Genomic DNA, 8263 nt, shown 5'->3' with positions numbered 1-8263 from the left:
GCTATCATGGCAGGACCGGTATGGGAATCAAGGTCTCCTCAGACGCCTGACACGTCCCAAATAATACCTAAAAGTGAAGAAACAAACATACAATAGTGCAGAGCGTAATATTCAAGTACAGTGTATAGAAGTAGACTCACCAGTCAACGCGTTTCGGTCTATATTAGCCCTTTTTCAAGACTCTTAGTAATTGTCTGTATACACTAACAGATTTGAGCATCTAGGTAGTCCAAGTGTTAGCAAGGATCTGATTTTCAGTGGTATCGCGCTTAACATACACTCACTAAAATTCACTTTTTCTTTTCTGCCTATTGAGTAGATTAATTTCTCTTTCCCTTTTTTTCTCCTTCACTAGCCTCACTGCCCACTAATCTTTCACTCCTCACACCCACTTTCTCCTCCTTTTTTCATTTTTCTACACCTCACTTGGTTTGGAATCACTCTTTATTGCTATTTTTGGGATAGAGCTTCACTGTCCCCCTTCTTCATGGACAAATATATGTCACACTCTAAATCTAACTCACCAGCGATGCCACCCAAGCAGAAGGATAAAAGGACTAAGCCTAGTGATCCAGAGACTAGCAATGAATTAAATCTGAGTAATATTGATACTACAGCACTTTTGCACCAAATCTCAGATCTGTTAATGCCACAGTTTGATGTGTTGAAGCAAGAAATAGTTAATTTATCGGCAGAAGTCAAACAGTTCTCACCTAGATTTCTTGAATTGGAAACTAGAGTTTCCGACATTGAGGATAAGGTGCTCATTCAGAAACAGACAAACACTGCACAAGATAAGATGTTACATACATTACAATCCAGATTAGAGGATTTGGAGGATAGATCTCGCCGCAATAACCTTAGGGTTATTGGGCTTCCTGAAAGTGGAGAATACCTGGATCTCCTAAAATTTGCTTCTACTACACTCCCACAATTGGTGGGTAGCCATGTAGAGAATATGGTAATTCCGGTAGAAAGGGCCCATAGATTAGGTCCGGTACGTAATAAATCTGATGGGGCATTTAAACCTAGACATGTAATAATTAAATTTCTAAATTTTCAAGATAAGTTCCATATACTAAGACTCTATCATAAGAACAATGGAATTATGATAGGCCAGACAAGGCTTTTATTATTCCAAGATTTTTCGGCAGAGACACAAGCTAAATGGAGAGAAATGGCACCATACTGCTCTAGACTTATTAAAGCCAACTTGAAGGCTAGAATACTTTATCCAGCCAAAATTGTGTTGGAGAAAGAAGGTGCTGTGTTCACGTTTACTAAAGTAGAAGAAGTACAGGTTTTTTGCCATAATAATGGGGTACAGTAATTACGTAGGACAGTCCATGATGTTATGTTTAGCCATTGGAGGAACTTTTAGCTCTGCTGCTCATAATTTGTTTAAAATGTGTTCTTTCCTCTTCCTTCTTCCTCCCCCCCCCCTTTTTTTTCTCTTCCCCTCACTACTGTATAACAATTGGAGATGCATAAATTAAACCTCCTATCATGGAATATAGGGGGGATCTCTTCACCAATTAAACGTAAATTAATGATAAAACATCTTGGGTCCTATAAACCAGATATAGCCTTTATCCAAGAGACTCATCTCCCCCCCGATAGAAGCTGTAAAACTTCAAACTAAGTGGGTGGGGGAGGTTCTGTATACATCATATAGTCAAAGGAAAAGAGGTTTGGCTATACTTCTTAACAAACAGTTAGACTATCAGATATTATCACTAGATAACGACCCAGAAGGAAGGTATCAAATTTTAGAAATCCAAATCAATAAAAATTATTATGTTTTTTGCAACCTCTACGGTCTGAACAAAACAGAGAGAGAATTTTGGAAAATATTAAGTCTGAAATTATTTCAGTTTGTGGGGAAAAATATAATAGTAACTGAAGATTACAATATGACATTTTCATATATTCTAGATAGATTTAATAGTAAGTCTATGGATAAAAAGACCAGGGAAGCTAAGATACTTTGCAAGTTTTGCCAGAAGCTGGCTCTCAAAGATATTTGGCGAATGCAGCATCCAGATCATAGGGAATATACATGTGAATCGAAGTCATTTAGATCCTTTTCGAGAATAGATTTTTTCTTAATTTCTAGTCAATTGATGAGGTCAGATATTAAAACAGACATTAAAGAAATTAAGTTATCTGACCACGCAATTATTTCACTGAAGATCCAGTATAGAGTCCCCATTCAGAACAATAATTCGCGCTTTTCCCCCCCACAATATCTCATTCATAATATTAAATTTAGATCATGGCTGCAAGGAAGATGGAGAGAGTTTTTTGATCTTAATAAAGACTACATAAATAAACCTGAAATTCTCTGGGAGACCGCAAAGGCAGTCTTAAGAGGCGAAATAAACGCATATTTAATTAGGAATAAGGTGATAAGGAGACAGAGAGAGGAGCAGCTAGCCAATGCACTCAAAAATACTTACACATGCTCAGTGGAGGCTCCTCTAGGAGTACTTGAGCACGTGAACCCCCTGACCCCTGATGCCCCCTGACCCCTGATGAACAAAAAAACAAAACAAAAAAAAGAGCGAGAAATAAAAGAAAATATTAAATTTTTACATTTATGCTGATTAAATTAAAAAATACTCCAGGCTCCACTGCAGTTTTAAGTAAAAACATTAAAATTGCCTTTAAAATTGCCTTATTTAGGCTGAAAGTGGAATGGGCATTTGCCTAATACTTCTATGTATCGCACATGATGTGCAGTGCGATAGGTAGAAGTATAGGCAAAAGCTCTTTCCACTTTAAAGCTGCATTGACAGCAGCGCCACCTACAGGCCAGCCCATAGGTCTCCTAACCGCACAGCTCTTAGTGTGCGAGAGCCAGCTGTCATGTGACACTCGCACACTAAGAGCTGTGTGTGTGGAGGCAGTGGCGTTACTAGGGGGGTGTGGCCCGCACCGGGTGACACTTTCAGGAGGGGTGGCCTCTTAGATCAGAATCCGACATGTTTAATGTGAACTTGAAGCCTTAACAGCGAGTGGTGCATCAAGCATCGGCAGACACTGGCCCATCCCTCCTCTCCCCCCTGCAGACATCAAGGAAGCACGGCAACGTCGTGGAGCAGAAGGTATGGGGGTTTATTTGTGATAAGGACCTTGGAGTAGTAATAAGGATACACAAATAAGTGAATGTTTCATTACCCTTTAAAGTGCTATTTTTAGAAGGATTTATGATTCATTGGAGCAGTCTGAAATTGGAAGTAGATGCTGTCAGGAAATCTGTGTTGTTTCCCCACATCAGCCCTAGCTTCAGCACAATTTTTTTTTTTTTAACTTTTTTTTTTAATTTGCGGCCTCCCGCGGGCCCCCCGCGGCCCCCGCGATCCCCCACGGCCCCCCTTCATCTGTCTACTACTACATTACTCCTCCCTCCAGACTGAGTAAAGTTTTAAATCAGATCGTTGCCATGGGTTACCATGGCAACGCTCTGAAACATTTCCTGCTTAGCGGGAAAGAAGAAGAAGGAGAGCTGCTGCAGCTGACACCAGCCAGCCACCACATCCACATTGCCCAGGGTTACTGGTAAAAGTGAACTGCTAAGCTAAGTTGTTCATAATCAAATAATATCCCAGAGATAGATCCCTTTGTGTACTAGGAGGCAAGTTTCTTGAGGGATTAATTAATAAAAATGCAGGCCCACCAAAATAAACAAAGGAAATGTTTCTACCAAACTATTAATATATATATATATATATATATATATATATATATATATATATATATATATATATATATATATATATATATATATATATATATATACACACACACACATATATATATATACAGGGAGTGCAGAATTATTAGGCAAGTTGTATTTTTGAGGATTAATTTTATTATTGAACAACAACCATGTTCTCAATGAACCCAAAAAACTCATTAATATCAAAGCTGAATATTTTTGGAAGTAGTTTTTAGTTTGTTTTTAGTTATAGCTATTTTAGGGGGATATCTGTGTGTGCAGGTGACTATTACTGTGCATAATTATTAGGCAACTTAACAAAAAACAAATATATACCCATTTCAATTATTTATTTTTACCAGTGAAACCAATATAACATCTCAACATTCACAAATATACATTTCTGACATTCAAAAAACAAAACAAAAACAAATCAGTGACCAATATAGCCACCTTTCTTTACAAGGACACTCAAAAGCCTGCCATCCATGGATTCTGTCAGTGTTTTGATCTGTTCACCATCAACATTGCGTGCAGCAGCAACTACAGCCTCCCAGACACTGTTCAGAGAGGTGTACTGTTTTCCCTCCTTGTAAATCTCACATTTGATGATGGACCACAGGTTCTCAATGGAGTTCAGATCAGGTGAACAAGGAGGCCATGTCATTAGATTTTCTTCTTTTATACCCTTTCTTGCCAGCCACGCTGTGGAGTACTTGGACGCGTGTGATGGAGCATTGTCCTGCATGAAAATCATGTTTTTCTTGAAGGATGCAGACTTCTTCCTGTACCACTGCTTGAAGAAGGTGTCTTCCAGAAACTGGCAGTAGGACTGGGAGTTGAGCTTGACTCCATCCTCAACCCGAAAAGGCCCCACAAGCTCATCTTTGATGATACCAGCCTAAACCAGTACTCCACCTCCACCTTGCTGGCGTCTGAGTCGGACTGGAGCTCTCTGCCCTTTACCAATCCAGCCACGGGCCCATCCATCTGGCCCATCAAGACTCACTCTCATTTCATCAGTCCATAAAACCTTAGAAAAATCAGTCTTGAGATATTTCTTGGCCCAGTCTTGACGTTTCAGCTTGTGTGTCTTGTTCAGTGGTGGTCGTCTTTCAGCCTTTCTTACCTTGGCTATGTCTCTGAGTATTGCACACCTTGTGCTTTTGTGCACTCCAGTGATGTTGCAGCTCTGAAATATGGCCAAACTGGTGGCAAGTGGCATCTTGGCAGCTGCACGCTTGACTTTTCTCAGTTCATGGGCAGTTATTTTGCAACTTGGTTTTTCCACACGCTTCTTGCGACCCTGTTGACTATTTTGAATGAAACGCTTGATTGTTCGATGATTACGCTTCAGAAGCTTTGCAATTTTAAGAGTGCTGCATCCCTCTGCAAGATATCTCACTATTTTTGACTTTTCTGAGCCTGTCAAGTCCTTCTTTTGACCCATTTTGCCAAAGGAAAGGAAGTTGCCTAATAATTATGCACACCTGATATAGGGTGTTGATGTCATTAGACCACACCCCTTCTCATTACAGAGATGCACATCACCTAATATGCTTAATTGGTAGTAGGCTTTCGAGCCTATACAGCTTGGAGTAAGACAACATGCATAAAGAGGATGATGTGGTCAAAATACTCATTTGCCTAATAATTCTGCACACAGTGTATATATATATATATACACATATATATATATATATATATATATATATATACATACATATATATATATAAACACATATATATATATACATATACATATATATATGTATATTGTGACAGGAACACTTTTAACCACGGTCTTCTAGGGCACAAATGCAGCACAGGACAATCCACTGTAGTTTAAAAAGCTTTATTTTTCAGAGCAATAACAAACAGGCAGTTCATTTCCAAAAGAGGGAAATCCTTCCTCTGCAGCAAAGTTAAGTGCTTTTAAATGTGTCCCAGCACTTCACAGCATTCCACAAGTGCTTTGTAAAAATAATGTCCTTTTATAGTTCACAGGAACAAAAGTCTTTTACACAGTGCAACAAACACACACACCAGCTTCTGTAGCTGTATATCTCTCTCTCAAGGCCTAAGTGAGGCTGCTATTTAAACCCTCACAACTTATAATTAGCCATACCTGTGATTAGCTGCTGGACAGCTTCACAGCTGTCTGGGATAATGGCCCACCCTCTCTCCAATTATCCCAAACCCCAGGGACCCAGAACACAGTTTATCAACTGCATAATCAAATACACACTCTTTCTCCCTGGGGTTTTAACTGAAAGGAGAAATAGCATGTACAATGCTTGGTCTTAAATATCTTCCATTTATAACCAGGCCTTGCTTTCTGTCACATATCCTCCCCCCCAGCTCACACCCAGTGGGTTGAGCGACCATGGACATCAATGAATGTACCCGAGATAAACCATCAGCATTGCCCTGCAAAAGACCGGCCCTGTGCTCAACAGTAAAATTGAAGGGTTGCAAGCTAAGAAACCACCTAGTAACCCTTGAATTTGTTTCCTTATTCTGACTCATCCATGTGAGAGGAGCATGATCTGTTATTAATTTAAATTTTCTTCCCAACAGATAGTACCTAAGGGTCTCTAAAGCCCACTTAATGGCAAAGCATTCTTTCTCCACTATAGAATAGTTCTTTTCCTGTGAAATAAGTTTTCTGCTTAGGAAAAGGACAGGATGCTCTTCTCCCTGACACTCCTGCGAGAGAACTGCTCCTAAGCCAACATCAGAGGCATCTGTCTGTACAATAAAATCTTTAGCGAAATTGGGGGTTACCAAAACTGGATGGGCACAAAGGGCATCTTTCAACTGCTTAAAAGCTTGTTCTGCTCCTGGGGACCATTTTATCATAATTGGGGCCCTTGCTTTTGTGAGATCCGTCAAGGGTGCCGCAATTGTAGCGAAATTCGGGATAAACCTTCTATAATAACTAGTTATCCCAATAAATGCTCTTACTTGTTTTTTAGTTAGAGGCTGTGGCCAGTTCTGTATGGCCTCTATTTTTGTTGTCTGAGGTTTAACTAATCCTCTACCAATAGTATAACCCAAGTACTTAGCTTCCTGTAAACCAACAGTACATTTTGCAGGATTGGCAGTTAACCCAGCGGACCGTATTGCATCAAGTACTGCTTGAACTTTTGAAAGATGGGATTCCCAATCTGTACTATAAATTATAACATCATCCAAATATGCTGCCGCATAACGAACATGGGGTTTCAGAATTCTATCCATCATCCTCTGGAATGTTGCCGGGGCCCCATGTAAACCAAATGGCAACACCGTATACTGAAATAAGCCCTCTGGGGTTGAAAAAGCTGTCTTTTCCTTTGCTTGACTAGTGAGAGGCACCTGCCAATACCCTTTCGTTAAATCAATTGTAGTGAGATAACGTGCTTTTCCTAGCCTTTCTATTAACTCATCTACTCTAGGCATTGGGTAGGTGTCAAATTTGGAAACACAATTAAGCTTACGAAAGTCATTACAGAACCTTAATGAACCATCCGGCTTTGGAACAAGCACGATTGGACTGTTCCACTCACTTTGTGATTCCTCAATTACCCCAAGCTTTAACATTTTTTCTACCTCCAGTTTAATAGCCTTTCTACGAGCCTCAGGGACCCTATAGGGTTTAAGGCAGACCTTCTTCCCTGGTTCTGTTATTATGTCATGCTTAATAACATTAGTTTTTCCCGGTACCACAGAAAATACCTCTTTGTTTCTTCTAATAAAATCCTTGACCTCTCGCTTCTGATGTACAGATAGGGTTTCTGATATATTTACCTCTAGTTCAGTGACAGGGAGTTCTGTAGGTTTTAAGGCAACTAAAACTTCCCTATCTTTCCAAGGTTTTAACAGATTTATATGATATATTTGCTCAGGTTTCCTTCTCCCTGGCTGACTTACTTTGTAATTAACATCACCCACTTTCTCAATTATCTCATATGGGCCCTGCCAAGTAGCCAAGAATTTATTTTCAACTGTAGGGACCAGAACTAACACCCTATCCCTAGGTTGAAACACCCTGGCTCTAGCATTATGGTTGTAGCTGTACTTTTGTGCTTCCTGTGCTTTTCCCATATGTTCCCTTACAATGGGCATGACAGCTTCCATACGATCCTGCATTTGGGAAATATGTTCAATAATACTTCGATAAGGTGTTGTCTCTTGCTCCCAAGTCTCTTTAACTATATCTAGTAATCCCCTGGGATGCCGCCCATATAACAGTTCAAATGGGGAAAAATCTGTAGAAGCCTGGGGAACCTCCCTGATAGAGAACATTAAATAGGGTAACAGAAGGTCCCAATTTCTCCCATCTGTGTCAATTACCTTTCTTAGCATACTTTTGAGAGTTTTGTTAAACCTTTCTACTAAACCATCAGTCTGAGGGTGATATACTGAGGTCCTTAGTTGTTTTATGCCAAACAACTTACACAATTCTTTTGTAACCCTGGACATAAATGGAGTTCCTTGGTCTGTCAAAATTTCCTTAGGTATCCCGACCCTGCTAAACATTAGCATGAGTTCTTTTGC

The sequence above is a fragment of the Bombina bombina genome, chromosome 2, assembly GCF_027579735.1.
Source record: "Bombina bombina isolate aBomBom1 chromosome 2, aBomBom1.pri, whole genome shotgun sequence".
NCBI classification, from domain to species: Eukaryota; Metazoa; Chordata; class Amphibia; order Anura; family Bombinatoridae; genus Bombina; species Bombina bombina.
The sequence above is the reverse complement of the archived record's forward strand: the minus strand, read 5'-3'. Positions refer to the sequence as shown.